Source organism: Physeter macrocephalus, chromosome 11 (genome assembly GCF_002837175.3).
Source record: "Physeter macrocephalus isolate SW-GA chromosome 11, ASM283717v5, whole genome shotgun sequence".
Taxonomy (NCBI): Eukaryota; Metazoa; Chordata; class Mammalia; order Artiodactyla; family Physeteridae; genus Physeter; species Physeter macrocephalus.
The window spans coordinates 25,183,040-25,208,952 of record NC_041224.1 but is presented as its reverse complement, the minus strand read 5'-3'; the positions used below and the strand labels follow the sequence as shown (position 1 = coordinate 25,208,952).

At 43.5% G+C, this 25,913-nt stretch overlaps 1 protein-coding gene across 5 annotated transcripts in view; it reads left to right on the top strand.

The window, feature by feature from the left end:
- CAMK1D (calcium/calmodulin dependent protein kinase ID) overlaps window positions 1-25,913 on the top strand; it is a 449,867-nt gene that overhangs the window by 132,655 nt on the left and 291,299 nt on the right. Inside the window, exon 1 of one of the 5 annotated variants that reach the window (XM_028496515.2) lies at window positions 22,223-22,239. The exons of the other annotated variants lie outside the window; for them this stretch is intronic. The gene's annotated coding sequence lies outside the window, so the exon portion shown is untranslated. Of the gene's footprint in view, window positions 1-22,222; window positions 22,240-25,913 lie in introns of those variants that run through there. 5 annotated transcript variants of the gene reach the window in all.

Sequence of the window (25,913 nt, the reverse complement as noted above, 5' to 3'; positions counted from 1 at the left end):
TTTTATCGCACTTTGCTTTATTGTACTTCATTGTGTTTTTTACAAACTGAAGGACTGTGGCAACCCTGCATGGAGCAAGTCTGTCAGAGCCATCTTTCCCCTTCACGGCTGTGTGTCACATTTTGGAAATTCTTGCAATATTTCAAACTTTTTCATGATTAGTGTGTTTGTTTGTTTTTTTTTTCATTAGAAATTTATTTTCCATGAAAGATTATGACATCCATGCTTAGTGTATTTGTGATGCTGATCTGTGATCAGTGAGTGATCTTTGATATCACTATTGCAAAAATATTATGACTCCTTGAAGGCTCAGCTGATGGTTAACATTTTTTAGCAATGAAATATTTTAAAATTAAGGTATATGTACATTGTTTTTTTAGACATAATGCTCTTGCACACTTAACAGACGGCAGTATAGGGTAAACATAACTTTTCTATGCACTGGGAAACCAAAAATTTTAGTGACTCGCTTTATTGCAGCATTTGCTTTATTTCGGGGTTTGGAGTTGAACCCTAAATATCTCTGAGGTGAGGCTGTATAGCAGAAAAGACCAGGCTTTGAGGCCTGGCACCACCCTTCACCTTGTGACTTCCGACACATTAAAGGATTGTCTGTCCTCTCTAGTGGCTTGGGACATTCTACCATTTTGTCACGGAGTCAGTCTCTCTTTCAGAAGATACCATGGTGTGGCTTCTTGGTGAGGGCTTCTCAGTGAAGTTCCACGCTATGCTCTGTACCTCATGTTTTGCTGATGAAAAATATCGTTGAATTCTCTGGCTAGTACAAAGAGGAGGAAACCGTACTGTTATTAAATACCTGCTATGTAAACACTTTTACATAGATTCCCTCCGTGAAGCTTCCCAGTAACCTTCTGTGGTTGGCATTCTATTTCTCCCTTTACAGACGACGAAACTGAGGGTCCTAGAGGCCCCTTGCCAGAGACGTCTGAGCTAATAGTTGACATATCCAGCATTCACATCTATGCCCACCTGACACCCCCAGCGCATACCCTTCTCTCTACCCTACACAGTTTCCCAGCTCAAAGCCGTTCTGCTTACTCAGCAATGAAGGGAAAATGGAAACCTGGTAGCCCCAGCCCACTGGGTAGTAGCAATGCCCTTTTTGTTTTAGTTCATAGTTTTTTTTCTATGAACAGTGGCCTGGGTCTGCCCTTATTCATTCTTTAGTTTTTTATTGTGCCCTAGCATATTCAAAACACTATCTGCTGGCTAAAATTCACTAAGGGGTAGAGCGATTCAGAAAATCTGATTCTTGTTTATAACATAGTAAGGAACATGGGGGATTTTAAGTATGCTCAAGCCTAGGTTTACCTGGGGACATAGGTTGCCCTGTGCAAAATGCTATTCTATGCCGTTATCCTGCTGTGTGCCTAGTCATGTATTCATTCCAGGAAGTACTTCATGGTATTGTTGTGTGCACAGCCTTGTGCTAGGTGCTGGGAAGGAAATAAAAAGAAATAACATGGACCCTGTTCTCTAGGAGCTAATGGTTTAATTAAAGAGATAGTATGTACCAGTGATTCTCACCTGGGGGTGATTTTGCCCCCAGGGGACATTCGGGGGTTGTGTGTGCTGTTATTGGCATCTAGTGGGTAGAGAACAGGAATGCTGCTAAACAACACACAGGACGGCCCCCAGGACAAAGAACGATCCAACCCAATGTCAGTCGTGTCGACACTGAGGAACCCTGGTGTGTCCCAAGGGGCAGCATGTGATAATGCTGAGGACCAGCGTGGGGGGTTGGGGGGGGTGGGGAGCCCCGGTGGGGAGCCCCCTGAGCGGAAGTCACAGGGGAGAGATCAGGGCACACCGGACCGGCTGTGAACATGAACCGTAGTAGAATTTCGGCCCCTGGAGGAGGGAGGGGAAGGGAAGTGTATTGGTGTGTGTATGTGTATATCTGTATATGTGTGTATGTGCAGGTGTGGACGCATGTGCATGTTTGCGCGTATGTGTGAATGTGCATGTGTATATGGGTATATGTGTGCACGTGTGGGTGTGCGCGTGTGTGCATGTATGCACACGCGTGTGCATGTATATGTACGTGCACGTACATGTTTACATGTGTATCAATATGTTTGCACATGTGTATATATGTTTGCATATGTGTACATGTGTGTATGTTTGCAACTGTGTGTGCGTGTGTATGTGTTTCCGTGTGTGTGTGTTGCTGGGCTTGTGGGAGGAGCCCTCGCTTCTCCCCCTGCTTGTGCCGCCAGGTGCCCGCATGTAATGTATTTAAATACATTAAATGAGATGCGTGAACCAAAAACAACTCCTGGGAGCCAGGTTGCGGCCTGGTGGCAGGTCCCTTGGGGTGGCGTGTGTCACAGCCATCTGGCAGCCTGGGCTACTTTTAACAAGTGAGGAGAGAGTGGCTGGGCAGAGGGGAGGGAAGGAGAGAAGGGACGTTGGCGGAAGCAGGCTGATGGGGAGCGGGGGTGGGGGGGGGGCGGCACTTGGAAACAGAGATCTTATCAGGAGACAGAACATTCACGTCAGGCCCCACTGAGCTGGGCTGGCTCCACCCTTATGAATGAATGCATTTGATGGAGGATTAACTGACAGTGATGACTTAGTCTGATATTTTTGTTTTGTGTTTCCTAACAAAACAGTCTTCTTTCCTCTGTTTTTGGGCCAGTCCTTCCGAGCTAGGTCTGCGGCTCCTGCAGGGTGGTCTGGAGGATGGAAGATCATATTAGAACGTTTCTCTGAGCATCCTGCTTTGTGGTGGTATTAAAGGTGCCAGGTTTAAGAGTCCAAGCTCCTAAGCAGGCAAAACACTGGTCTTAGGACAGTCAGCGTTTCTCAGGAGACTTGAACTTCCTTCTGAGGGCACCTGGCCGGCTTTGTTACGGACAAAGTACCCCACAGGTGTCCTGCTTTCCTGCCTTCGCTGGAGCATGGTAATCAGATCGGGAGCCTATTGACCAGACCTGGCAAGGCTGGGTTTGCGAGCCGCTGGGTACGTGTCCTACTGGAGACCCCGGTGGGCGCTTTGTCCCCTTCTCTCCCCTCCCGGGAGGTGGCTGCTCTCCCAGGTTGTCCCTGCTCTGCATCCATGTCCCCTCTGACTGTTTCCTGAGATGTGACCCACATCTCTCGGAGGCAGGGCTGAAGCCTCACCGGTTGGGGAATTTCAGTGGTTGATGACAACAGAGCTGTGGTGTCTCACCTCTTCCCGCTTCCAACAGAGAGAACAGTCATGGACCAACATCACCTTGTTCCTTAGGTGTTTTTTGTTTTTTTTCTGGCTTGCTGTTTATTTTTGAGGTGTTTTATCATCATTATTACCCCCATCCCCCTGATTGGTGCAAAGGCAGTGAGAGCGTGAGAAGTGCTGGTGGAGCAGGTGCAGGATTGCAGGCGGCTAAGGTGAACCTTGATGGCGGGGCCTGTGTGGCCGCCCTCTGGACACGAGGACGGCGGACTCCCAAGAGTCTTCGAGAACTGAAGTTGTTGTTAAGAGCTTCTGGACTTCTTTTCTCTCAAGGTCCCAGAGAAATGAACATTCTTCTGCAAAAACCCAGCGTGGAATAGGAAGGCAGAGATCGTCTAAGACCTGCTGTATAATTTTAAAGGCGATAAAACTGTGATGTAGAAGCTTCTCGAAGGTGGATCCAAGGCTTCCACATGTTATAATATCAGGAAGATTGGCCTTTACTTTCTGGAGGGGACTTCCCATGGCCTGAGTGGTCCATCTGGCGACTTCCTTGGGCCGAAGTTGTGCCCTTTACAAACAGGGTCTGTCCTTCTTTTGTTTATTCAGCTCAGTCGTGCAACCAAAAATAAATAATAGTGAAAGCAAATGGGGCAGCATCAGAGTCTGTTTCACAAGAATTTAGTTATGCTTCTCACGGCAAGATTGGGGCTTTTCTGTGCTTTGAGGCTTTATTGCTGTTTGTTCTTTATCCAGGCCAGCCCTGCAAGCTCGGGCTTGTACCACATACTAACAAGATAGAGCAAGGAGGGCTGCTCTGATGGAACAGGTGATTTCAGACAGCTGCCTTCTTCCTCGTCCTCCTCCCGACCTTTTCTGCCCCCATCACATCACATCACGTGTATACGAGAATTTACCATTTCCCCCCAAAGAAGGGGCACTCCAGAATTCATCCTTTTGTATAAGAGTCATAGACTAGAAGCAGGGGGGATCTAGGTGGATTCCAGTCTCTACTACATGCTAAATGTGTGAGAGCTGGCAAGTCACTTAACTTCCTAAGCCTTTATTTTCTCATCTGTGCAATGGGTATATTATGCCTGTCTAGCCAGCTTCCTGGGGTTGCTGTGAGGATCAGAGGAAACAGTGTATGAGCCAGTGCTTGGGACATTTAAGATTCTCTACAGGCTGTAAAGGAGTAAATGGAAAGACCCAGGCCGTCTCGCTTCTGCTCATCCAGTGCTGGGTACCACCAGGCATAGGCCGGAGGGTGGGACCCTGCTACTTCCGGTCACGTTGTATCCTTAGCTCCTAGCACAGCTCAATAAATGTTTGTGCAGTTAATGAAAGGAAGCAAGAAAACAGTCTTTTAATATTCCCCATAGAAAGGCAGAGCTGGGAACTGTTTTCCAAAGGAACTGCACTAATTAGAGGAAATGATTAATTGGGTTGTTTGTTACAGGGCTGAGCACCTCATTAAAATTTTTTGAGGATAGCAAAAGAATTGAAATCAGGGTCTCCCAGATCTATCTGCACCACCAGGTTCATTGTAGTGTTATTCACGACAGCCACAATATGGACTAAAAAATCCTAATGTCCATTGACAGATGAATGGATAAAGAAAATGTGGTATACACCTACAATGGAATATTATTCAGCCTTAAAAAAGGAAAGAGATTCTGCCATTTGTGACAACATGGATGAACCCAGAGGACATCACGTGAAGTGAAATAAGCCAGTCACAGAAGGACAAATACTGTGTGATTCCACTTATGTATAGAGGTATCGAAAATAGTCAAACACATGGAAGGAGAGAGGAGAATGGTGGTTGCCAGGGGCTGGAGGGAGGGAGAGATGGGGAGTTGCTTTTCAGTGATTATAAAGTTTCAGTTATCATGATGAATACGTTCTAGAGCATTGCATCTGTAGTTAACAACACCGTATGGTGCCCTTTAAAATATAAGAGGCTAGATCTCATGTTGGTTGTGGTAAGTGTTCTTGAAAATTTCTTTGAAAATTGTTTCAAAAGAAACACAGTTTTTAAAATTTATTTACTTATTTATTTATTTTTGGCTGCACTGGGTCTTCGTTGCTGCACGTGGGCTTTCTCTAGTTGCGGCCAGCGGGGGCTACTCTTCATTGCAGTGCGTGGGCTTCTCATTGCGGTGGCTTCTCTTGTTGCGGAGCACGGGCTCTAGGTGTGTGGGCTTCGGTAGTTGCGGCACGCGGTCTCAGGAGTTGTGGCTCAGGGGCTCTAGAGCACAGGCTCAGTAGTTATGGTGCGTGGGCTTAGTTGCTCCGTGGCATGTGGGATCTTCCCGGACCAGGGCTCAAACCCGTGTCCCCTGCACTGGCAGGCGGACTCTTAACCACTGCGCCACCAGGAAAGTCCCAGAAACACAGTTTTTAAGGATAGGCGAGGATGAATTTTTGAACACGTTGAAAGACTTACAGCTACTGTTTGAATATGCTTTACCGTCTGGAGTAAGGCTACAGCCTGGATTTTTCTCACAGCCCTGTTTCCTCACGATTCTTTGTTCCAGTGGGTAGTATGCACAGTATCCCTCAAGTTGATCAACACCATGGAGGAAACCAAGAGGCTAAGAAAACCCTGGAAACCCTGGTCCAGTGGAAATAAGGTTTCCTTTGGCATCTCAGCTGGTATCTGCCTCCTGCAGGTGGTGGCTTTGAGGATTCCATCCTGAGAGATGAGGGATGCCCAGCCATGGCGAGGCATCCCTTCTCTTTTTATTTTCTGTTCATCAGGGTGGGGAGGCTTAAGCTTACCGAGATGAGTCATATTGTGTTGAAGAGGGAGTCTCACCTCCTGGTTTCCACTGAGACAGTGATTTGCCGCTGACATCAGGAAATCCTATTGTTCCTTTTCCAGGAATGACGAGGGGAGTCATTGATTTAAGCCCCGCAGCTGCTCCCATTTCTGTAGGTTGCTGGCCAAGGGGGCCCCCAGAGGAAAGGCAGCTTTTACAGATTGGCACAAAGGCGCCGTGTATGGGCTAGTGGCACCCTGAAATTTCAGTTTCTAGAAATCCACCCATCAGGTCCCCCTCGACTCAGGCTCTTTCCCCCTCAGCTGGGCCCTTATCGCTGTTTCAGATTCTTTTATTTACTGATTCCCTTGCTGCCTCTCCACATCACGCATTTATCTTTCCCGTTTCCAGTTGGGATTATTTTGGTCCTTCCTTCATGTGAACGTAGATGCTTCTCAAGACTGTTTTCTAGAATGAGCTGCCCCTCTTTTCTCTCTGTGCATCTCCCGTGTTCACCTTATCTGTCTGATCTCCTGGGGAGCTTGCAAAGTGCAGAGCCCTGGGTCCTGTTCCAGCTTGTCTGATTCCCTGGGCCTTGGTGGGGTTGAGACCTTTTAACAGGCATCCCAGGACACCCTGCGAGACAGCTCTGGGATGACGATTCTCAAATCCCAATCTCCAGCTGGCTGCCTGCCCTCAGCGAGAAATCCTCACTTTCAACTCCATGCCCTTTCCCTCTGTCTATCTCTTTGGTACCTCAGACGAATCCTTCCAGAACGAAAGACGTCATTATGTGCGACAGCCAAAAGGTGGAAACAACCCAAAAATCTGTAGAGAGATGATTGGATAGACAAGATGTATACAATGGAATATTATTCAGCCTTAAAAAGGAAGGGAATCCTAACACAGGCTACAACATGGATGAACCTAGGGACATTATGCTACATGAAAGAAGCTAGTCACAAAAGGAAAAACACTGCTTGATTCCACTTACATGAAGTCCGCAGAGTCATCAAATTTGTAGAGACACAAGTACGATGGTGTCTACCAGGGGCTGGGGGGTGGGGAATGGACTCTTACTGTTTTGTGGGGTCAGAGTGTCAGTTTGGGAAGATGAAACAAGTTCTGGAGACGGATGGTGGTGATAGTTTCACAACGAGGTGAAGGTACTTAATACGTCTGAACTGTACGCTTAAAAACGGTGAAGATGGTAAATTTTATGTTACATATATTTTCCTGCAATTAAAAAAAACCAAACACATCTATCTCCCCCCCCCACTCACCACCAAGTGAACTCCTTATATTGATCCATATTTAGTTGGTCTAACCTGGAGAAAGCTGGGAGGAACCCACTTCACTTAGTTTGTGCATTTAAGCCAAAGTAATAACATCAGAAATATACTTGGCCCTTAGACTCTGTAAGTTTATTAAAGGAAAACGAATTCATAAGCAACATTAACACTTCTGGAAAATAGTCTCCCCACCCAAGACTGGGTTGGCAATTCTGGTGGAGTAAGAGGTCACCTTTGAGAGGGGGTGTGGGCACAGAGGCTGTGACCATTCACATCTTATTAAATTTTCTGAGATACAGGAAGGCATCTCAGAGGAGGAAGCAGCCTGTGCCAAAATGCAGGGGTTGGCGAGAACCTTCACTGGGTTCATTGCAAGGCTTTCCGTGCAGCAGCTGCTAATGGAAAGGGCCCTGGGCCAAAGGCACCACCTACCTTGGGTGAGCACGCTGATAGCTACCCTGAGCCTGGCACACACAGAGCTATTTCCTGACCTGGAATCCCGCTCTTGGAGGAAAAGTGATTAGAGACAAGTGTTGGACTGGACCAGTGTGGTTTTATCATGACACGAGTGAACATGGATTGTCACCTTCCTCTTAGATGTGAATTTGCGTGTCTTGACATGGGTGGGGTGATGGCATTCTTTTCGGCCAGAACTTTGAGGTTTGAGAATGTGACTTCTAAGTGAACCTTGTCCCCAGACAGGTGCTGGCAGATCCCTGCTGCTGCACTTAATACACTGGGGTTTGTCCTCCATTCACCGGGGACTTTGTCAGTGACCGTGGTTCAGAAGTAGCCACGGGGCACAAGGTGAATTACAAAAGCCCTGGGTTACACTGCTTATTCCCTCCAGGCCCCCTGGCTGGATGCATCACTGAAAAGAACATTCTCCGTTGTTGGCTGCTTTCATTATTGTGGGAAGGAAATGCCCTTAGACTTTCAAACAAAAATCATGTTGTGGGTATAGAAAAACCTGAATATAAACCCCAGCCCTAGCTTTCAGCACCCGTGTGTCCTGCTGGCCTAAACCTAGAGCCATACTGTTCATTTTAGGATGGTTTGGGAAGCTTTTTGAAACCTTCTCCAAAGCTGTCTTAAGAGCTCCTTTAATCATGTCCTGTTATCCACCACAAAAGCGTTCTTTCCTCAAGACGCACAGCTGAAAATTGACTGTATTTTCGCTAAGGTGGCTGCATACGGGTGAGGCAGAATTGGATCATTTGCTGAGAGCAGTGTGGTCCTAGTTTCTAGGCCAGCTGCCAGGGCAGCCTCGGGACCGCCCAGTAACTCAGCCCTTCTCCAGAGTCACTGACACATGTGATTTCATTCTGGCCATCGCTGAGTGAATCAGAGGGCCCTTCTGCAGGATGCAGAGGGGACACGGGTGTACAAGCTTGGCATTTTCTGAATTCCTGTGCATCCATTCTGCAGGAAGACAGTAGAAATGAATGCAGATGAATGCAGAAAGGCGGTGCCCACAAGCTTTGAGAAGCCTTATTAATTCAGCAGCAGTGTGTACACACTAGATTTCTCATTCCTTAAAGGCGGTCCCTGCTCTCTGATAAGAAGCAGAGACCGAGGGAGGGAAAGGATTAGGCCGTTAGGTCTTTGCAAAAGACCTGGATTCTGAAGCAGGGTGGTTTGACCTTCACTTTTCATTTCCTCAGCAGTTATACTGTGTGCGTGGCTTAAATGTGCAGTTGATGGCCCAGTTTGTTGCAAAGAGGCTCGACTTTTTCGTCGTCGGTACCTGCCCCGTCTCCCCATTTCAGTACACTTTAGGTGGCAGGGAACCTAGGTTTTGGAATTGAACATCTCCCTTCCTCGGCCGTTATGGATTGGCACTTCAATTCTCTAGTCAACTCAGATATTTATGACCTGGTAGGGCCTACCGGCTAGTGGTTTTCATCTGTGGCTGCAAACGAGAATCTCCTGGGGGAACTTTAAAAAAAATGCACATACCCAGGCCCTGTTCCAATCCAGTTGGATCAGAATTTCTGGGTGGTGCCCAGACACTGGTATTTACAAAAATCAACTTTTTGGCTGATTCCACTGGGCAACAGTACAGAGAAGCCTGGGGCCACACAGAAGGATCCTCATTCCAGGATGGGCATGGAGATTTGTTTCCACTACCTAGAACCTAGGAATGGACCGTCTCTAATTTCTCAGCAAGCCAGCAGCATCTCCAAGCAGGAAGAGCAAGTCTGAACTATGCAGGTGGAGAGCCCCGTCTATTAGCAGGCTGCATGAATTCACTCAAAAGTGTGGGTTTTGTTTTTCTGTGTCTTCATCTGTGAAATCGAGATGATCCCTGCCCCGTGTTCCTCCCTGGGCTGTTGGAAAGGATGTAATCAAATTATACATGTCCGGGAAAGCACAGTGGTAAAGAGAAAGAAACACATGCTACAGGAAGCTGTCATTATCCCCTGGCATATTTTGGTGTAGTAAGATACCCAATGGATTATAACTCTGTCTAAACCCTTAGCATGTGGCTGGAGGGTACAAAGAAGTATCAGAATGTGTTAGGTCACCAAGATATTTATAAAACCCTTTCCAACAGAGGGATTCAGGTGGGCTCTATCAAGGCCCCAGAAGGCACTGCCTTAATCTCCCCTGGTTTCAGATCACCTTGAAGTTTCCACCACCGGCGTCACGAAAAGCCCACTTTTATTTTTTTTGCACCTGCCCGTGGAGAGATTCAAGGCTCATTCCTGGAGCTGTAATTAAATATAGTACGCCTCATTTTAATAGACAAGGCTTCCTTTTGGCCTCCAGGATTTAGACTGCCTGGCTGCCACCCTTGTGTTTTATTCCTTGTTTCCAGTTAGTTGCTGCTTTCTCGATGTCTTTGAGCCTGAAAGTGGCCTTGGCAGTATCTGTGCGTTTCGTTAGACCCAGGAGAAAAGTTGTGCTCATAAAAGCTCACTAAAGCTCCTAGGGGCGTTTGCTTATGTCCAAGGAAAAAATGTTTCCTGGTCCAGGTGATTTCAGTCTGTGCAAAGAGAGCAGGGGAAAAACAAGCAAACCGCCGTGGGGCTGATGTTGACAATTCCCGTAATAGAAGGAGCAACGTGATCAGGCTTTGTTTAACTTTGCTTCACTTACCGTGGTCCCTGGGTATCCACTGGGAATTGGTTCCAGGACCCCACGGCCACCACATTCACAAATGCTCAAGTCCTTTGTATAAAACAGTGTAGTATTTGCGTATAACCTACGCAATCCTCCTGAACACTTTAAATCACCTCTAGGGTACTCATAAAACATTGTCAATGCTGTGTAAACAGTTGTCGGTGTGTGGCAAACGCGAGTTTTGCTTTTTGGAACTTCCTGGAATTCTTTTCCCCAATACTTTCCATCCATGGTTGTTTGAACCTGAGGATGCAGAGCCCTCCCATACGGACTGTATTTTCTTTTTCTGAACAGAATCAAGAGCACAGACCCCAGAGAATACAGCTGGGGTTGTGTTTTCACCCCATGATGAGTGGCAAAGGTTTGGCTTTCCTGCCCAGTCCAGCTCCAGAAGAGGAAGTTCTGATGGCGGCTCATGTGGGCAGTGTTCCCAATCACGTGTCTCTGGCTGCAGCTGCTTGGACGGGCGTTTTGCTGGCTTTATTGACGGGCATCTCATTTTTCTGCCTGTCCGAGGTCTTTTTCCTGGCCTTCCTTCCTAAATGCTGTCTGCAGGAGAGTTGGTATGTGAAGCTTTTGAGTTCTTGGAATTGGATGTAAACAAATCCTATGAGCCTCTTGCAGGAGGGTGCTGCGTTACCGTAAGTGCTGGGAATTCTGAGCCTGAACCACTGGTTGGTTCATCAAGTCACAGAAGGAGCCACAGCCCCACAGAGGAAGGCCTGTTAGGAGTATGTGAGCCTCTTGAGGTCAGGCTCCTTGACTTCTTCCTAAAAAGTGCTTAATGAATGTTTGTTGAACCAGTGACGCTTTATCCTCTATTTCAAGTGAAAACTCAAAGTAGTGAAAGCCCAAGTGATGGATGTGTTCTGTGTCCACATTGGCCTCCTGTGCTCAGATCAAACATTTGTTCATCTCGTGGTCTACTCGGTGGCAGTGGTGGGCCGTGCTTGATCCTGAGAGCATCATGAATGACGCTTTCTGCACCCAGGCCCTTGTTGCTGTGCTGTCTTGGAGAGATCAGACTTTCCCTGGGTTGTTGTGATGGGGTAATGACATAAAAGGCTCCGAAAGTGCTTTGCAGCTGGAGAAACATTAAAGTGTGCAGTGTGGAAACATTAAAGTTTCATGAATGCTAATACTCATAACAGTTACCTCATCAGCCTGCTCTCGTGAGGCAAGAAGGAGATGTTGCACAGGATGGCTGCTTAACAGAAGGGTCAGCCAGCACCCACACCTATTGCTTGTATTTAGCGCTCTATCCATCATTATGCAGATTTCATAGCAATGTAGGTGTGTCTTGGACCACACCTGGAGTGTTTGCATCAATCAATAAAATTGTATTATGATAAAAATAATAACGTCCGTTCAGTTCCGGTCTGCCATATGCTAGACGCTGCCCTGCGGGATCACGCTGATTTAATCGACACAGTGACACAGTGAGGTAGGGCTTTTATATCCCTTGTACAGATAAGAAAACTGAAGTTATTTGTCTCAAGTCACATAGGAAGCAGGTGGGGCAAGATTTCAACTCATAGGTCTGCGTTGCTTCAAAGTCTATATTATTAATACAGGTGTCCCCCTTTATATCTTGGGGAACTCATTCCAAGACCCCCTCTTTGATGCCTGAAACCTGGGATAGTAATGAAACCTATTTATACTTTGTTTTTTCCTATATATACATATCTATGATAAAGTTTAATTTATAAATTAGGTACAGTGAGAGATGAACAATAATTAATAATAAAACAGAACAATTATAACTCTACTCGCTCTCTCTCAAAATATCTTCTTGTACAAACGCAGTGCCTTTGCCATCATAACTAAGCACTCACCACACACTGGCCATAACTTTTGCAGTTTGAGGTGCGACAGCAAAACTAGCGTGTATTTCTTTTTTCTTCACAATTTCACGGATGGAAGAATCTTTTTTTTTCTTAATTAATTAATTTATATTTGGCTGTGTTGGGTGTTTGTTGCTGCGTGTGGGCTTTCTTTAGTTGTGGTGAGAGAGGGCTACTCTTCGTTGTGGCGCACGGGCTTCTCGTTGCGGTGGCTTCTCTTGTTGCGGAGCATGGGCTCTAGGCACGTGGGCTTCAGTAGTTGTGGCGCATGGGCTTAGTTGTTCCGCGGCATGTGGGAGCTTCCCAGACGAGGGCTCGAACCTGTGTCCCCTGCATTGGCAGGTGGATTCTTAACCACTGTGCCATCAGGGAAGTCCCAGAAAAGTCTTCCTTATCATAGAACGAAGCAACCTCAGCATACGATTTTTTTTTCCTTTCCTTATTAAATTGAGAACTTTCACCTTTTAACTTAAAGGAAGCACTTTATGGCCTTCTCTTCAGCATATCTTAATTGCCAGCATCACTACTCTAGCGCTTTTCGAGCCATTATTAAGTAAAATAAGGATGACTTGAATACAAGCACGGTGATACCAAGACAATTGACCTGATAACCAAGGTGGCTGTTAAGTGATTAACGGATGGGATATGCTGGACCATGGGATAATTCACGTCCCGGGCAGGACAGAGTGGGAAGACGTTATTTCATCATGCTACTCAGAATGGCTTGCAATTTAAAACTTATGAATTGTTTATTTCTGGAATTTTCCATTTAATACTTTTGGACTGTGGTTGACCATGGGTAACTGAAACCATGGAGAGCAAAACCTTGGATGAGGGGGGACGGCTGTAATTATGTTTTTTTGTTTTGTTTTGTTTTGTTTTTTCTGCTGTGCCACTCGGCTTGTGGGATCTTAGTTCCCCAACCAGGGGTTGAACCCATGCCCTCTGTAGTGGAAGCTCGGAGTCTCCCACCAGGGAAGTCCCTGTAATTATGTTTTAGTAACAGTTGAGTTCAGTTGGCTTCCTGGCATGGATTCAACAAAGAACGCTAGACTACCGTAGGCTTTTGTCAAAGCTGGCTTGCAACTTGAGAGAAGAAACTGTATATTTCACTTTTCCCACTCAATAAGAAGTGCCTGGTTCATAGCTAGTGCCGTGCATTTATTGGTGTATGTTTACAACCCTTTTTAAAAAAAAATGCTTTTTAATTTATGGACAGTAAAAATCACTCTTGCAGTGTATAGTTCCATAAGTTTTGACATGTGCCTGAAATCATGTCACCAGCATCACCATCAAGATACAGAACATTTCCATGACCACCAAATTCCCTTGTGCTACCTCTCTGTCATCAGAAACTTCCCCCAGCCCTGATCCTTGGCAACCTTTTCCTATAGTTCTCTTTCTCTATAGTTTTTCTTTGCTGGAATGTAATATAAATGAAATTACACAGTATATAGCTTTTTGAGTCTGGTTTCTTTCTCTTAGCCTCGTACATTTGAGTTTCATCCATGTCCTTGCATGTATCAATGGTTTGCTCCATATTTCTAAGTATTATTTTATTGCTTGATGTCCAGCAGTTTGTTTGAATCATTCACTAGTTGAAGGGCTTTGGGGTTGTTTCCAGTTTGGATGATTATGAATATAGCTGTTATAAGCATTTGCATATAGGTTTCTGTGTAAACACATGTTTTCTTATTTTTCTAGTTTCTTGAGGTGAAATCTTAGATTATTGACTTGGGATTTTTCTTATTTCTAACACAAATATGTAATACTATACATTTCTCTCTAAGCTCTAGTCCACAAAATTTCAAGAGGTGTATTTATGTTTCAATCAATTTATTTTCTACTTTTCTTCTCTTTGACTCATGGATTATTTAGAAGTGCGTTGTTTACTTTCCAAATATGTGGAAGTTTTCTAGATAATCTGATACTGATTTCTGATTTAATTTCACTATGGTCAGATAACATACTTTGTGTGATTTCAATTCTTTAAAAACTTTTAGGTTTGTTTTATGATCCAGAATGTAGTATATCTTGGTCAGTATTCCATGTACACTTTAAAAGACTGTGTTTTCTGTTGTTGGTGGGTTTAGAGTTCTATATATGTCAATCAGGCCAAAATGTTTGAAAGTATTAATCAGGACTTCCATATCCTTGTGATCTTCTGCCTACTTGTTCTCTAGATTACTTAGGGAGGGATGTTGATGTCTCCATACAAGTGTAATGTTGAATTTGTCATATTTCCCCTTTCAGTTATTTCAGTTTTTGCTTAACATATTTTGAAGCTGTATTTATGGAGGCATACACATTTAATATTGTTATTTCTTCTTGGTAAGTTTATTCTTTTATCATTATATAACAATCTTCTTTTTTCCTGGATGTCCTTTTTCTGAAGTTTATTTTGTCTGATATTAATATACGGCTTTCTTTTGGTTAGTGTTTTCATAGTCTTTCTTTTTCCATCCCTTTAATTTGATTCTATTTATATTCTTATATTTATAGCTGTTTCTTATAGATAACATATACTTGGGTCTTTTTAATACAGTCTGACCATCTCTGTCTTCTAATTGTTGTGTTTGGACCATTTATATTTAATGTAATTATTGATATAGTCAGATTTAGGTCTACCATTTCATTACTTGTTTTGTGTTTGTCTCTTCTTGTTTTTGTTTCTCTCTTTATTATTTCCTACCTTCTTTGAGATTATTTGATATTTTGAATATTCCAGTAAAACTTCTATTGGACTGTGTGTGTGTGTGTGTGTGTGTGTGTGTGTGTGTGTGTGTTTTACAGTATACATATCTGCTTTTCATGGTGATTACAGTATACATATATACTTTTCATGGTCTACTTTTAGTGTTTTATCACTTGAATAAAATTCAAAAGTCCTACAACCAAATAGATTCCTTTACTGTGTCCTCTTCATATTACAGTTTTATGTATTATATTTACATACATTAAAAACTCCATTTAATTTTTGCTTTCGATAGCCATCCTAATTATATAGAACTTAAGCAGAGACAAATAATCTATTTACCCAGCTATTTACCATTTCTTTAGCATTCCCTTTATTCTTGAAGTTCTTTTTTTCTAATTATAAAAGTAACATATTTATTATAAAAAATAAGAACTTGGAAAACACAGATAATATAGAAAAAAAAGTCAAAATTCCTCCTGTATCACTACCACAATTAATATTTTGGCATATTTCCATATTCTTGAAGTTCTAAGTGTTCTTTTAGTATCATTTTCCTTCAGCCTGATGAGGCATTTATTTGACATTTATTTTAGACCACATCTTCTGGTGATGAATTCTCTCTCTCTCTCTCTTTTTAAAATTTCACTGAAAATGTCTTTAGTTTACCTTTATTCCTAAATGGTATTTTATTGTATACAGATTTCCACTGGATGTAGAATTTAAAAATCTTTGAAGATTTCTTCCACTGCCTTCCAGTTTCCATCATTTCTGATGAGAAATCTGTATTCATTTTAATCACTGTTTCCTTTATGGTGTGTTGATTTTCTTTGGCTGTTTTCAAGATTTTTTTTTATCTTTGGTTTTTTAGCAATTTGAATATTGTCTCTGTGTTCTTTTCTTTGAATTTATTTTGTTTTGGGTTTGATGAGCTTCTTGAATCTGTAAATTTATGTCTTTTACCATATATGGTAAGCTTTCAGCATTCTTTCCTCAAACGTTTTTCCTGCACCAATCTCTTTCTTCTCTCATTTTTGGACTGTAGTGACATGAATATTAGATCTTTTGATATTGTTCCATAAGTCCTTAAGGCTCTGTTAATTTTTTTCAACCTGTTTTTCTCTACCCTTAAGATTCAGTATTTTGGTTGCTCTATCTTCCAGTTTATTGACATTTTCCTCTGTTGTCTTCATTGTTATTTCATACATCTAGTGAATTCTTAAAAAAATATAAATTATTATATTTTTCAAGGCTAAAATTTCCATTTGGTTCTTTTCAATAATTTTTATTTTGCTCTGAGAACTTCTGTCTTTCCATTAATTTCAATAGTATTCAAACTTACTTATGGAATATAGTAAAAATAACTGCTTTAACATTTTTGTCTATAATTCCAACATCTGAATCATCTTGGAGTTAGTATCTATTGATCTATTGATTGTGTTTCCCTCCCTCCCTCCCTCTCTTCCTTCCTTAACAATTTTAGGTTGTATCCTGGATATTTTGAACATTATGTTGTGAGACACTGGGTCCTAATCAAAGCTGCTGGAGAATGATTTTTTGTTTTTAAAGAAGGATGTCAACCAGGTAGGGCTCAGACGACAAGTCTGTCTCACCTTTTGGGGGTGGGAGCAGCCATGTCAGTTCAGTTTGCAAAGCCTTTGCTGTGTTGTTTGGATCTGCCCCACATTTGTGCTATTTGTGAGTTAGTTTTGGATTAATGTGGTTCTTTATATCAAAATTTACTTCTCAAAGCCATTGCTTCTTTGGGTGTGTTTCACAGTTGTGTGTCTCATCGGTAGCCTGGAACTTGTGTTGATTCATATATAGATTTACAAGATCTCCTTCCCCAACCCTCCCCTCTCTGGGATTTTCCTCACACTCTCACTCGCAGCAGTCCTTCCCAGTTCTCTGGTCAGAAAGGCGGATTAGAGTTTTCCCCTAAGCTATTGTGCACCCCACGTAAGCTATTGTGCAGCTCTGTGTAACTGGGGCAGCCCTCAGGGCAAAGCAGTGAGAGAAAAAAGAGAGTACAAAAGTAACCAGCATCCCCTGCACTCTCCAGACCACAGGGCCCCCCTTTTTCAGTTCCTTTGGTCAAAGAAATTGGTTATTTCTTTGGCTTGTAGGGTCTCATTATGTGCAGCAGCAAGTGCAGTGCCGTGACAAGGTCCGGCCTTAGATCAGGGCAGGGAGGAAAAAAAAGGAAGAAATACCTGGAATATCCTATCACACACTGTGGTTTTAAGGAGGCTCCTTTTCCTAGTCATCTGGCCAGAAAGAGGAGATTTTTCTTGAAGTTTTTGTTTTCTTCTCCCACTGTGTATTTCTTTGATTGGGCCTACCTTTGAATCAAAGCCAAGAGATAATGGAGGAAAATTTAATCCAGGAAACTTGCCAATGTGTGTTTCTTCAATTTTTAACTTCCTTTTCAATCTATCTGATATTGTTTGCTCTTCAGAGGCCTCAAGAAGTTGGTTTCCATGTTCCATGCAGAGATTTTACTTGTAATCAGTGGGAGAGATAGGCTTTTGTGAGCTTTCTTCATCTTGGCCAGTCCCACAAGTCTTACATCCCCTTTTTAAAAAACAAACAGTAGCATACTATTTGCTTGGCACTTGTTTTTTGTTTTTACTTGAGAGTATACATTGGAGATAACAGTGATGCTATTAACAGTGACAGTAAAACAACCATTATTGAATGCCTTTAAGTGCCAAGCTTTGTTCTAATTATCATACATATATTAACCTATTTAATCCTTGCAGTGACCCTATTAGGTAGGTAGTATTACTAAGTAGGTAGTATTATTCCCATTTTACAGATGATGATACCTCTTTGTGGATATGAAGTAACTTGTTCAAGGTGACATAGCAGTCAGTGGAGGAGCTACCTAATCTGTTTGGTTCAAAATTCCTTACACATAACTACAATTATATAATAATAATGACAATGATGATAAAATCCAACACTTACCTATCACATACTAGCACATGCTAGCTAGAACATTGCTAGAGCGATAAATGTACAGATCACCTTCAGAATGAAATGCCTTTGTGAGCACATCACATTTCTCATTCTAAGGTAACAAGTACACTCATTCTGCATGTAGGAAATCTGAGAAAAGTCAGGTGACTTGCCAGAGGGGTGGCATTAGAATTCTCTAGAATAGAGAAGTGGTATTTTCAATGATTGTTGCTGTCCTCTCTGGAAGGTACCGTATATTCCTAGCCAGTAAATCTTGGAGAAATAGAATCATAGGAGGTTAAAGTTGGAAGAGACTCACATGGTCTAAATTTACGTCCTGATTTTATTAATCACACATCATGATGTATGAGAAAGCATCTTGTCAAAGGTAAAATGATATATGATGTTAGTTGTTTGCATAAGGAAACAGTTCTAGAGAGCTAAGCTGATTAAATCCTTATCTTCATTATTATCACCATAACTGCATTTATAGGACACAAATGTCCCAGGAACTCTGCAGAACACATCTCTGATGTTTAAAATAACCTTGCAGAGTAGGTCTTATAGTCCCCATTTTTTAAAAATGAAAAAAAGGAATGCTCAGAGATGATAGGAAACTTGCCCAGCAAAGATGCTCCACGGTATTCATACACGTGTCTTTACTGAGTACTTCCTACCTGTAAGTATTTGACACGTACTAATCGTATGTGTAATTATCATGTAATACGTTGTCCTGATTGGGATACTTTTCTGAGTGAAAGGGAGACCGAGTAGTCATTATACTGGGACTGTCCTGGGCAGATACAAAATGCTGTAGATGGCCAGTGTTCATGAGTGTGTATTAATAGGTCTGTGGGTCTGTTTCCTAAGGCCATTAGAGGTGAACCACATGGAGCTGGGTATTCCTTTATGCAGTGGACAGAGGCCACTTACAAATTTTGCTCATCATTGGGAATCAAGAGAGGCCATTCTTTAAGCCAATACAGTTTTAAAATGCAAGGGCTGTAAAAAGTCATGAAGAAAGCCCTTAAGCTAATATATATTTAAAATTTTTTTCTTTAGGGCTAGGTCCTCATGAGCCTTTCAAGATGAATATTATTAAGTTTGGATGGGAGTAGATAAGATTCCTTCCCGCTATATTACACTGAGATGAGGGTAGAGCCTTCCTGGAGGTAAGGCTTTAGAAATGGAAACGACTTAAATGTGATTTTTTTTCTCTTACATTCTCTTGAAAAAGATATTTATCCAACTGGTCATGATGTATCGAGCTGGGTAATGTGCCTGTAATATACATAAGCACGTGATGCTTATTGCCATTCTAAGGAAGGGACTCATATCCCTGTTCCATGTATGGGGAAACTGAGGCCCCAAGTGATTAAGTTACTGCCCCAAACTTGCAGAGCTGATTGGTGCTGGTGGACCTTCGGGTCAAGGTCTGGCTGACTCCAGAGGCCGTGTGCTCCTAAACACTTCTCTGTGATGAACTGGGAGGCTCTTGTTATCAGAACAAGGAGCAGGGTGAAGCTGCTCCCTCCCTTCAAGCGGTTAATGGGGAGCACGGGGCAGTCTAACGTCCCAGGTGAATATGAATATCTTGCTTGAGGAAAGCACTAGACTGAATTATCACACCAGTGTTGTAAGTGTCTGGGCCTTGGGCCCGTTGCTCAACCTTTCTTGAACTCAGTTTCCTTTTCCAGGAGGTGAGGGGATTGAACTTAACGATTTGTGTGGCTCATCTAACAGTTTGCAATCTGAAATTGTTTGGGGTCCCCATTCATCATGGTAGACGTTCTGATGGGAGAATGCAACTTGCTAATTTGCATGCTAATAGTTTGACAAATGGAGAGGCATGCAAATCCTGTTGCGAATTATACAGGACTTAGAAGAGTTTACAGGAGGGGAGTCCTCATGGCTTTGGGGGTCTAGGGGTGGCAGTGGTTCTCATGTGTTTTCTGCCAAGGGCCGTTTTTGTACACTACTTTTGTGGACCCCATCCATCTTTCTGCATTGTAATTCCAAGCTTCCTCCCTTCGCTTCCGTTGTTACTCTGGAGACTGAGATGATTAGAAGTCTGAGATTATCCAGGATCAAATAATTAGAGCACAGGCTTAAAGGACCCTAAATGTCAGGCTTCCCCTTGGCAAATAGGACAGGAAGTGGAAGTTGCATGAAGTTTACATTCATGTCAGTAGTCTTGCTTTGGACATTAGTGGCGAGACCATCACAATCTGATGATGAGTTTCTGATACTTGTTTTTCTTCAGGAGGAGGTAGTGTACCTTAGGGACCCAGTCAGGCAAAAAAAGCAAGGCTCTCTCCAGCAACCCGCCCCAAGGGCGTTCATCCTCCTGTGCCTTGTGCTGAAATAGATAATGGTTGCTGGGGATGCATGGAAATTACCATCCTCAGAAGTCTCCCTGTGCCCTGCCCCTTTCTCATCTGTATGCATCACATTTGCTTAAACGGATTGTCTGCAGGCAAAGTCCAACTATTTGGAACCAAGTTCCTAATGATAAACACAATGGCTCCAGTGTCTGTCATTGTGAACTTCCACAGAGCAGGAGAGATGACCGGGAGTCATCAGAACTGAACCAAACCCAACCCATTTTGCACAAAACAGCATGGTAGGGCACTAGTTCAAGATGCATCTTCCATGTTGAAATGATAAACTATCGAATACAGAGTGATTGTAACTGAAGCAAGACTTAACAATTGCTCTCACGTGACGTTGCTTTTCCTTTCTTTGTTTCCTAGCGATAGTGTTCTCATAATGTTCTGTCTGGGTCGGTCACAAACCGAAAAATGACTTTTGCTGGCTTTCCTCACAGGGGTGGTTAATGTTGTAAATAACTGCTAAATGATGAGTTTGGGTCTAGTAACGGAGGCCAGGGATTGATAATAAAGGCAAAGGAGATTTTCTGTCTCCAATTACAATGATTTATAATCGAGGAATCAGGGAACTCTTTCATAGGTCATTTTTAACAGGTCCCTAATCCACCTCTTCCCAATAGAGGACGTTCCAAATGCTACCCAGTGGAGAGCTTTGGCCAGGTCTGCTGATCATTTCCACTTGCTAGTGCTCTCCCTGGGTACACCATTGAGCAATGAAATCATTCCTAGAAGAGAAAAAACAAAAATCTTAATTTTCTCCACTCATAATTGGGCTTCTTTTTCTTAATTTAATCCTTAGCCTTGTGCTTTTTCTTTTTTAAAAAATTAATTTTTAAATTTTTGGCTGCATTGGGTCTCTGTTGCTGCGCGCGGGCTTTCTCTAGTTGCGGCGAGCGGGGGCTACTCTTCGTTTTGGTGCGCGGGCTTCTCGTTGCAGTGGCTTCTCTTGTTGTGGAGCACGGGCTCTAGGCGCACGGCTTCAGTAGTTGTGGCACGCGGGCTCTAGAGCGCAGGCTCAGTAGTTGTGGCGCATGGGCTTAGTTGCTCCGCAACATGTGGGATCTTCCCGGATCAGGGCGCGAACCCGTGTCCCCTGCACTGGCAAGCGGATTCTTAACCACTGCGCCACCAGGGAAGTCCACATTGTGCTTTTTCTTCTTTGTTGTGTAGGCTTTTAAAAAGTTTATGTTGTCTCCACTCATTCATTCAACAGGTATTTATTGATCACTTGGCCCACAGAGTCACGTTTAATTCTTTTCGTTTTATTTTCAGTCCTGACCTTGCTGTGTACATCACTGTTTATGGGCAGTGGTTGGCGTTTCTCTGCCCTGAACCGTCTCCTCCTTGCATTGTTTGTCTGGCTATGAGATTATTTGAATAGAAGACTGTGCCCCACGCATCACCCCGTGTCCCATCTCCTGGTCCATATCCCGTAATGGGATACAGTACTCCTTCATAGACTGACCAGCTGTGAGTTTATCCTTTTAAAGCCCGATTTTTCAGGCCGTAACCTTCCAGTTGTGTTTACTGTAAAGTCACAGTGTCCTTCGTGCTCTGCTTTTTAAAGTTTTCCTTGCTTCTCCTATCTTCAATGCCTTTATTTTAATGGCTCGGTATTATCGCCATGATCCTCCTTTATGCTCACTACTCTGCATTGTGACGCAGACCTCCACTCTAATTGGGTAGTTCTTATGGCCATTTTATTAGTAAAGAAGTAGATCTGGCAGATAGTGACAGAGTTCCTATGAACATGGTATGAAAAGATTATGGGTTTATTATTTCACGTAAAAGAATTTTAAAAAATAGGGAATCCAAGACTAGCATGCTGGCTCTATGAAGGCACAGAAACCTAGGTTCTTTCTGTCTCTCTATTCTGTCACCACTAGGAAGAACTCAGGTTCACAAGCTGACTGCTGGAGAACCAGCTGTCACGTCCTTATTCTAGAAGCAAAGGAGGGGCAGGAGACAAAGAAGTATGCATCACAGTAAGTCAGCCCCCTATAAAGAGTCTTCTGTAAGCTTCACATGATCACTTTGGTTTAAATCTCGTTGACCACCTCTAGCTGAAAGGGAGGTTGGGGATTGTAACTTTGCAGCTTGGTGTATTAGAGTTACGTTAGCTGTTGGAACAAACCAGCATCCAAATTTTAGACCCGGGCTCCTTGCCTCTGTGGCACTACCCTCCTCTAGGACCTGCTGTCCTTTGCATTGAGTGGGCAGGTGGCAAACACGGATGGGCAGTCCCATGTGGGATGTTTCTGGGTCAGCCTGGAAGGGGCCCAGGGCATCTACTTATGCTCCATTGGCCAGAGCTCTATCACTTGGTCATGTGTCCCTGTAAGGCTGGGAACTAGAGTCCAGCTGTGTGTCTGGGACAGAAGGGAAACAGGCTCGGGGAACAGTTAGCCACTGGACATGTTGCTGCCCCCGTGATGTCAGGACATTAAGACACACAGAGATTCATGAAACTATAACAGTCTCAGCCACAGCCCAACACAAACTCCTGTCCCTCTTTCCCATGGGGACTCTTCCCATGGGGTCACCAGGGTCAGGCCTTGTCCCTTCCGGGTCTGTCTGATGACACCAGCACTTGATCTTTTCTCCATTCTCCAACTTCTTGTCCATCCCACCAAATTTAGCTCTTAATTCCACAGTGACTTGTTTTTATTTGCTCAGTGCTTCCTGGATCTTGATTTTTGTTCCCTAAACCTGTGAAAGCAGGGACTTTAACCTCTTCTTCCACCGTCATTAGTGGGTAGCGATGCCCTGGTAAGTGATGTGTCCTCCTCATGAGAATGAACAAGAAGTCCTCTGTGGAATCAAAGATCACGAGGCCAGGAGTTAAAGTTAAAACTTTCTGGCCAACATCCAGAGGCCATTCTGAGGGCATCCAGGCCTCTTTAGTCATGTTCTGACGCTGTCAGTTTCATCCTCTGAACCTAGAGAAGGCCCTCCCTTCTCTAGGTCTGAGTTACTGTAGAAAACTCCCACTCCTAAAAGGCTACTCAAATGTCCCTGCTTTGTAAAAGTATGGTGCTTCATTTTGGCCAGACCACGTTTGTTCTCTTTTTCCTCTGAGTTCTGGTAATGTTTTGTGCATGTTTTTGTTTTAGGGCCTATCGCCTCATCAGAATAATTAATATGTATGGATCACACCAGGGAGTGAGGGTATAATTCCCATCTTTTCATTTAATCCTCTCAACAGCCCTATGAGGTATGGGGTGTCACCATCTCCATTGTACTGAGGGAGCAGTGAGAGGTGACATCATGTGGTCCAGTGCTACTGAGAGTGGAAGCCTGTCATTGCTATGCTAGGATGGTAGGTGCATCGGGGTCTGTCCTAAGAAACCGGGGCCCAGGGCTTCCTTCCTTATCTGCCCCCAACTCTGCAGTTCCTTAAGGCACCATTGTCTATTCTGCCTTTGGTTAAATGTTTAAAATATCGTGAAATATTTCAAATTTACCAAAAAGCACAGAAAAATAAATGAACAGATTACTATGTACCCACCACCCAGATTGAGCAAATGTTAATTATCATTTTGCCATATTTACTTTAGATGTCTAAAAAATGTTATGGATGCAGGGCACAGTTATGGATATGTGTCTCATTCTTTTGCCCACCCCACAAACGACTTGTACTGGAAGCTGATGTGTGCATTCTTTTTTTTTTTTTTTTTTTTTTTGAGGTACACGGGCCTCTCACTGTTGTGGCCTCTCTCATTGCGGAGCACAGGCTCCGGACGCGCAGGCTCAGCGGCCATGGCTCACGGGCCCAGCCCCTCCGCGGCATGTGGGATCTTCCTGGACCGGGGCACGAACCCGTGTCCCCTGCATCAGCAGGCGGACTCTCAACCACTGCGCCACCAGGGAAGCCCTGATGTGTGCATTCTTATTGTGTGTCTTTATACTTTTACTCCATGTGTATATACTGTACGTCCTACAGTGTAGGACTTCATATTGTTGGTGTGTATGTGTGTGTGTTTTATGGAGTGACATAAATGGCAATACTGTATCTTTTAATAACCTGCTTTTTCTCACCCATTATTGTGTTTTTGAGATTCATCCGTATTAATTCAAGTAGATCTCATCATTTAATTTAATTGCTAGAGTATTCACTGAACATCTGTATTTCTTATTTGAGGCATCTGTATCTCTATAGATAAATTTAATATTACATCACTCTAGATAATTACCTATAACTCTAACTCATTCTTTTTCATGCCTGTGTAACATTCCATGGTATGGATGTACCATTCCAGCATTACTGGAAATTCATGTTGTTTTCATTATTTTCCATTTCTTATAGTGCTACAATCAGCATCTTTATACCTGTATCCTTACAGAATGCTTTTATATCTATAGGATGGATTTCCTAAAATGAAATTGAACAGGGATAGCTAGTTTGTTTCCAAAAATGTTGTAGCAATTTATAGACAGCTGCTTTCCCACATAAACTGACCTTTTTTCAACCTGATAAGAAGTAAGCTGTTCTGTTGAGGTTTTATTTAGCCTTTTCTGGACCACTAGGAAGATTGAGCATCAGTTAATATGTTCATTGGCCATTTTGTGAACTTCGTATTTGTATCCTGGTTCACATCAATTTGCAGGACTAGAGCATCTCTGCTGGGCATGGTTTCTGTGAGCAGCGTCCCCTGGAGTTGTCTTAGTAGGAAGCCCTTGGTATCAGAGGGATATTGGATATTAACTCTGTCTTATGGGTTGCAATGATATCCCTTTAGATAAATTGGGGTATTATATCCCTCTAGATAAATACATATAACTCTCATTCTTCTCAATAGGCATATAGAATTCCATGGTATGGATATACCATACCAACTTTACTGAAAATTTGTGTTTCCATCCCACCGTTATTATTATTTTTTTTTTACTTTGCTTACAGTATCGTCTACTATTCCCCCTTTAAAAAAAAAATTGGGGCTCCCCTGGTGGCGCAGTGGTTGAGAGTCCGCCTGCCGATGCGGGGGACGCGGGTTCGTGCCCTGGTCGGGGAGGATCCCGCGTGCCGCGGAGCGGCTGGGCCCGTGAGCCGTGGCCGCTGAGCCTGCGCGTCCGGACCCTCTGCTCCGCGATGGGAGAGGCCACAGCAGTGAGAGGCCCGCTTACCGCGGAAAAAAAAAAAAAAAAGGCTTAAAAAAAAAAAAAAAATTATTTATTTATTTTTTTGGCTGCGTTGTGTCTTCGTTGCTGCGTGCGGGCTTTCTCTAGTTGTGGTGAGCGGGGGCTACTCTTTGTTGCGGTGCACAGGTTTCTCATTGCAGTGGTTTCTCTTGTTGCGGAGCACGGGCTCTAGGCTCGCGGGCTCAGTAATTGTGACTTGCAGGCTCTAGAGCACAGGCTCAGTAGTTGTGGTGCGCGGGCTTAGTTGCTCCGCGGCATGTGGGATCTTCCCGGACTGGGGCTCGAACCCATGTGCCCTGCATTGGCAGTCGGATTCTTAACCACTGCGCCACCAGGGAAGCCCTATTCCCCCATTTTTAATTCAAAACACTTGAATATTTTCTCTTCTCCAGTACTGCTTTTTGGGGTTTTGTGCCCTGCTGTAAATATGTTAACTTATGCATACCTTCCAATTCTTTTGTCCTAGAATATATCCAACATTGTTATTATATTTTTTAACTGGGAAATTTAAGCAGCATCT